The sequence below is a fragment of the Xenopus laevis genome, chromosome 3S (assembly GCF_017654675.1).
Source record: "Xenopus laevis strain J_2021 chromosome 3S, Xenopus_laevis_v10.1, whole genome shotgun sequence".
Classification (NCBI taxonomy): domain Eukaryota; kingdom Metazoa; phylum Chordata; class Amphibia; order Anura; family Pipidae; genus Xenopus; species Xenopus laevis.
In genome coordinates this window covers 49,420,601-49,427,382 of record NC_054376.1, presented here as the reverse complement: position 1 = coordinate 49,427,382, position 6,782 = coordinate 49,420,601, and positions in this window count along the sequence as shown.

The window sequence follows — 6,782 nt, the reverse complement described above, 5'->3', positions numbered from 1 at the left end:
TTGGCGTGCCTAACATTTGTAAATGTAAATGTGATTGTATTTACTTACCTGAAACCCCGGGCCGGTGCTCCTATCAGCAGAAAACTGCACCGGCCTGGGGTTATACGAGTGAGCACCACGAATCGATCTTCCTGCTTTCTCCTTCTTCACGCGGCTGCGAATGCACAGTAGGACGAAAAGCCGAACTTTAACTAAAAAGTCGGCTATTTCGTTCAACTGCACATGCGTTTGTCCCGGGAAATTTAAAGACAGAAGAAGACGGAAGTGGATCGCTCCGTGGTGTTCACTGGTATAACCCCTGGGCCAGTGCAGTTTTCTGCTGATAGGAGCACCAGCCTGGGGTTTCAGGTAAGTGAATACAATCACTTGGGGGTGCCTGACATTTGGCACCCCCAAGTGCAACAAGCCTTTCCTTCTCCTTTAAAGCAGCGTCTGTTCCTTGCTGTCCCAGCCCTGCTGATACTGCCTCTAAAAAAATGTAGCAAGAGTTATCTTTCCTCCATCATATTCCTACAAAGCCTCACTTGACTTTACAGGTCACAGATGTGATAACCACAGTAGTGATTTGCAGGCCACCCCAATATCCACGGGTCAGTCAGGTTTGGGCCGACACACACAAAGAATTCGGGTCGCCTCTGGTTCGGGTCAAGCTTTTTCTGCTGTTCTTTCCATCTTTGACCTAAGAGTGCATCACTTCCAGCAGATATATATTTATAGATGCGCACCTGCCCCTGTCCCCACCGTGACGTTGATAGGGGTGCAGATAGATAAATGGAACCAGACCAATGGGCCAGGTGCGGGTTTAGAGCGGTAGATTAGGGACCTGCAAGAGTTGACTCCTGCCACATTGTTTCTGTGGTGCCTGCAATCATAACCAGCATTGCAGTGAAAAGCTGCTTTTGAAGCTTTCAATAACAACTGCATTTACTAATCACATTGAAAACTGTCAATTAATGCAAACTGGAATGTTGCTTCAAATGACAAATGTTTTTTTATTCGGGAAAATATCATTGTTTCTATTAATTGTGTGGAGTTCCCCCTACAAAGCAAGTATATTTGTTTAATATTTGTGGAGTCTAAAGGACAACAGTTCTGTTACTGGCACAGAGCTGAAACTATGCATTCAGAATTGTTGCATTTCTGTTAAACCCCATTATGCAACCAATTACTTTTTCTCCCTTTTACCTTTCAATTTTGTTTTCTTTGATTTATGAAAATAATGTGATGAAGTAAAGGCAAATATTAACACTATTTGGGGAAAAAAAGAAGCGTTTTGCACGTGAGAGTTTTATGTATAAAACACACATTGGAGACTAAAGATAGATTCTTCATGTATTGCAGCATCAAGCAGCCCATGTCTGAGACATGTTGAGTCTACTCGATCATCGGCAGACTCATGATATGACCAAATATTTATATGAAAAATCTAAAATAAAGTGTGTCCTCAGGAACTCCAGAGATGTGCCACTGTTTTACTGAAAATCACAGTCATTGATCTGTTTTATATTGTACTGGAATAAGCTTTTATATTTTGTGAAATCAGTTGTCACTATGTATACAGAGAAATACCTTAAGTAAAAGGGAGTTTACAGTCTTAAATCTATGTGCCTTTACCCTTTCTTATAAATGAAGGTATGTGCTGTTGTCTGTGGCATGTTTTCTTACATTGCATTTTATTCTCTGGGTGATTGATTAACAAGTAACTGTTTAGAAAGGGATTGCAGGAAGTCTGATATATCGCAGGAATCTCAAACCTGGGACAGTCCACAAGGCTGCCGTCAGTCTGACTCGTTTGGTTTGGCAAGGAACTTGCGAAACGACGAAAATTCACCAAAATGTATTGGTCTATGGGCATCGATCTTTTTTTGTTGTTGACTGATGCAGTGCATCAATTTTTTTAACCCATTGGATTCTAGGGTGTAATTTTTGCAGCGAAAAATTTCACTCATCTCTAGCCATCAGAAGCCATCAGAAGTCACTGGACCCTACTTAGTGGATTATTCACCCAACCACATGACTGGGCCCTGACCACTAAGAAGAATTAAGCCTCAATGCTAAATCCCACGTCCCATCATGCACAAACATACAAGCTCTGTCCCCTTTGTAGCCCACAAATTGCAATTGGCTGGACTCTCCTCTGATGGTGACAGTCTAAGCCAGGGGTCCCCAACCTTTTGAACCCGTGTGCAACATTCAGAAGTAAAAGGAGTTGGGGAGCAACACAAGCATGAAAAATGTTCTTGGGGTGCTAAATCACTGCTGTGATTGGCCATTTAGTAGCCCCTATGTGGATTGTCAACCTACATTGAGGCTCTGTTTGGCAGTACACCTGGATTTAATGAAACCAAAACTTGCCTCCAAGCCTGGAATTCAAAAATAAGCTCCTGTTGTGAGGCCACTGGGAGCAACATCCCAGATGTTGGAGAGCAACATGTTGCTCACAAGCTACTGGTTGGGGATCACTGGTCTAAGCTGTTACTTAAAGGAAAACTATACCCCTCAAACAATGTAGGTCTCTATAAAAATATATTGCATAAAACAGCTCATATGTAAAAGCCTGGCAGCCCCCTGGGATCCTACCAAGACACACAAACAAACTATACATGTTAGGTCACATGAGCCAATTAATAGACAAAGTTCTGTATTTTGCTTCCACACTTCTAGAGCTGGAGTATTTCTGGTCAGGTGATCTCTGAGGCAGCACAGAGACCAAGACAAAATGGTGGTTCAAGGCAAGAGATGTAAAAGGGCAAGATTTACTTAAATAAAGCAGTTTGGTAAGTTTCTTAAATATGCCACTAAATTTGATTTAAACTGTCTGTTGCTCTAGTATTTATTTTGGGGGTATAGTTTTTCTTTTAAGTTTGATCCCAGCAACATTAGAATGTATTTTTCATACAACGGCTGCAGGGTTACAATATATTTAGGAAGGCGCCTAAGTTCACCAAAATGTTCCCAGTGATTTAATATAGATGGCATAAGGTTGTCATGACAAATGGAGACAATGTCTGGTGAAAAGTGTTTGTCTATTGGTAGGTATTCTGCATATATGCGTATTCTTCAGTAGAAACTACTTTTATATATCCATAAATAAAATATTTACTCCTCCGGGCATTTGTGAGTATGCATACTTGGCTCTCTGAATGTTCTTGTATTCCTTTGGCACATCACTGGACATTCCTGAAGTTCATATAAAAACACTGGGACCTCTGGTATTGGAATGATGAATGTTTAGTGCACATAGGATTATAGGGTACTTTTAGCGGACATTATGAGGTCACTTTTGCATGGGCTTTATATAAACTCAAGTAGGATCATGGTTAATTGACATCTTGAAGGAGAAGTAAAATCAGTGGTGTGGCTCTGCATATATGTTCAAAATGTTCTTCTCCTCAGATCTCACATTCCATTTACTAGCTAGAAAGTTCATTTGTAAACCTTCAATATTTTTATTGTTGCATGTGCATTTATTTTGGCACCACTTTTAGCAAACTGATGTGAATATCTTCTGTACATGCTCCATTCCCATGTAGCTACCAAAGATAAATGCTATTTCCCTGATGCTTCTTTTACATTCTACTGCATGTCAGACAAATAATGTAATCATAAAATCAGACATTTAAACTTTTATATTGGTTCCCACCTGTAACCCTCTCTCCCTTTTATTGTGGGCCTCAGACCCATCTCATACTATCAATTAAACATAGCCCCAACTCCCAACTTGTTACACTTTTCTCTCAAACATTTTATTTTCTTGAGCAATCAAGGGTGTCGTTCTGACAACACTTTCTGGAATTTTTATGTAAATTAAAATGAAAGTGTGTAAGACATAGGGGCAGATTTACTAAAGGGTGAAGTGGCCATCGCTATTGAAAATTCGCCAGAAATCCCATCCGCAGGAAGATCGTCAATTTATAACAGGTGTAGAGGACAATGCGCTAGCGAAAGAGACCATCACTAGCTCAGTTTTGCACCCCACCCTAGCTCAGTTTTCTCTCAAGTAAATTATCGTTCTGCACGTTCAATAGAGTGCGAATTTTACAGAACGTTACCACTTTTGCCAGAGTTTCCTTCGCCAGCTTAGACCTGGCGAACTGACAAAGTTATGCTACATCCTCCTCAATCTTATGTCAGTGACGTCATATCCTGTATGCAAAAAATTCATAAAAATTTTTAAAAAACGCTGGTGTTTTTTCATATTATAAATTGTCTTGTTACTAAGTTGTAATTATAAAAAATTGTTTATTTTACCATTTGAGGGACATGCCACATTTGTTTTAGGGTGGGCTCATGTCTAGGGCATTAGAGGATCTCTTTTGTCTAATTTGCTGCCTTTGACATTTGTAATAAACAGTGGCCACTTCAAGCATTTGCACCGACATCTCTAATAAAGACATATTTACGACCTATATGTACCCACCCTATTCAAATAGTAGTAGTAAAAAAACTTCAAATTTCAAAGTGTTTTTTGGGCTACTTCGACCATCGAATGGGCTACTACGACCTTCGACTACGACTTCAAATCGAACTATTCGAACTAAAAATTGTTCTACTATTTGACCATTCGATAGTCCAAGTACTGTCTCTTTAAGAAAAAACTTCGACCCCCTAGTTCGCCATCTAAAAGCTACCGAACTCAATGTTAGCCTATGGGGAAGGTCCCCATAGGCTTTCCTAAGTTTTTTGATCGAAGGATATTCCTTCGATCGTTGGATTAAAATCCTTCGAATCGTTAATTTGCAACTGGTTTTCATTTTTATTATTTGTGGCTTTTGAGTTATTTAGCTTTTTACTCAGCAGCTCTCCAGTTCACAGTTTTAGCAATATGGTTGCTAGGGTACAGATTCCCCTAGCAACCGTGCATTGATTTGAATAAGAGACTGGAATATGAATAGGGGAGGGCCTGAATAGAAAGATGAGTAATAAAAAGTAGCAATAACAATACATTTGTGGCCTTGCAGAGCATTTGAAAGCTAGAAAAAGAAGGCAGCAAATAATTCAAAACCTCTAAAAAGAAAAATTGAAGGCCAGTTGAAAAGTTGCTTATAATCAACCATTCTATAACATACTAAAAGTTAACTTAAAGGCGAACCACTCCTTTGAATGAATTTTTTTTCAAAATCAAGTTTAAAAAAACAAACACTAATAAATGAATAAATCTGGCCTCCCTGCAGAAACACAAAAGCATGAACATATTGTTCACATTTCAGTCTAGCTGGTTTGGCATTTAAAAATAAAGTGAGAAAACGGAATGTTGTCATGGTTTATTTTTCTTATGTATTAGCAGTTTTGCGGTATCATTCAGTCTTTGCTCCCTTATAATTAATCATTTTTTGTTTTTTTCATACACATTAACAGAGTAATGTCATTCATACAGTCAGATATCTGTCATATCTACATTATACCCACACCAATCTGGATTTTCCCACGATCTGTGGCCCCTGCTGCAAATGACATAAAGATAAAGTCCCAGTTACTAAGATGTAAGTAAATATTGTGCTGCAGCAACCACTGTTTTTCTAACCCTCTATATGACGAGCAAATGGCGCTTTATTGTGTACCTGTCTGTTTTGATTTCACATTCCGGATTTACCCATTAAGCACTCTGTGTTACTGTTTCCATAGAATTTATGTTGTATAAAAAAGGGACATATCCCTGATTACACTCATTATGTTTCTTAAAGGAAAAATGTACCCTGTCTAGTAGTCTAAATATTTAAGTAACACCAAAAAATGAAAGTCTTTTAAAGTAATTAAAATATAATGTACTGTTGCCATGCAGTAGTAAAACTAGTGTGTTTGCTTCAGAGAGACTACTATAAATTATATCTGGAGGCCCCAAATTTTTTTTTTTACCCTTGAGTCACGTTACCTTCCCATTGTTATATTGTTAGGCTGCTGGGGGGGGGTGATATCACTCCAACTTGCAGTGCAGCAGTTAAGAATGACTGAAGTTTATCAGAGCACAAATCACATGACTAGGGGCAGCTGGGAAACAGACAATATGTCTAGCCCCATGTCACATTTCAAATTTAAATATAAAAAAAAATCTGTTTGCTCTTTTGAAATACTGATTTCAGTGCAGATTTCTGCTGGACCAGCACTATTAACATATGCGTTAAAAAAAACCGTTTTCCCGTGACAGAATGCCTTTAAGGGTGTTAATTACTAAAATCCAAAAACGTCTCATTATTTTAGTAAAACCACTTCGACCAAACTCCCATCCACATTTTTACCTTATTTATCAATAAATTTATTAAAAAAACTGAAAAAGACTCACTAAAATCATGAAAAAATTCAAATTGCACGATTTTTTCAGATTATTGCCTGAAAACAACAAAATATTTGGATTATTGTCGAAACCCAGTGCAGATCATGATATCTTCAGTTGTAAAAGGGACATCTGCCACTGACTTCTGCCTGACAAAATACAAAAGAGAGGGGTTATGGGTGGACTCCAAGGCTAAGTAAAAATGTGCTTAAATACAATGGAAGTGCTACTGATTTGGCCAGTTAACCAATGCACATTCCCTGGTCCCCAGTCCCAATCGTAATTCAGTATATATACAAGTGCATGTATTTACAAAAACAGGGGAGTTTAGTTACAAAGTTATGATCATAAAATTCATAAGCCACCATATCACGCCAAGGTAAACCCCATACGGTGGTCCCTAACTGTTTAACTCTGGTCATAGTATAAAAAGACTTGTACCTCCCTGCATAGTTGCGTTTTTTGGGATAAGTGTCTCCTGGCTTTGGCATTGGTTGCAGTCTGAGGGCTA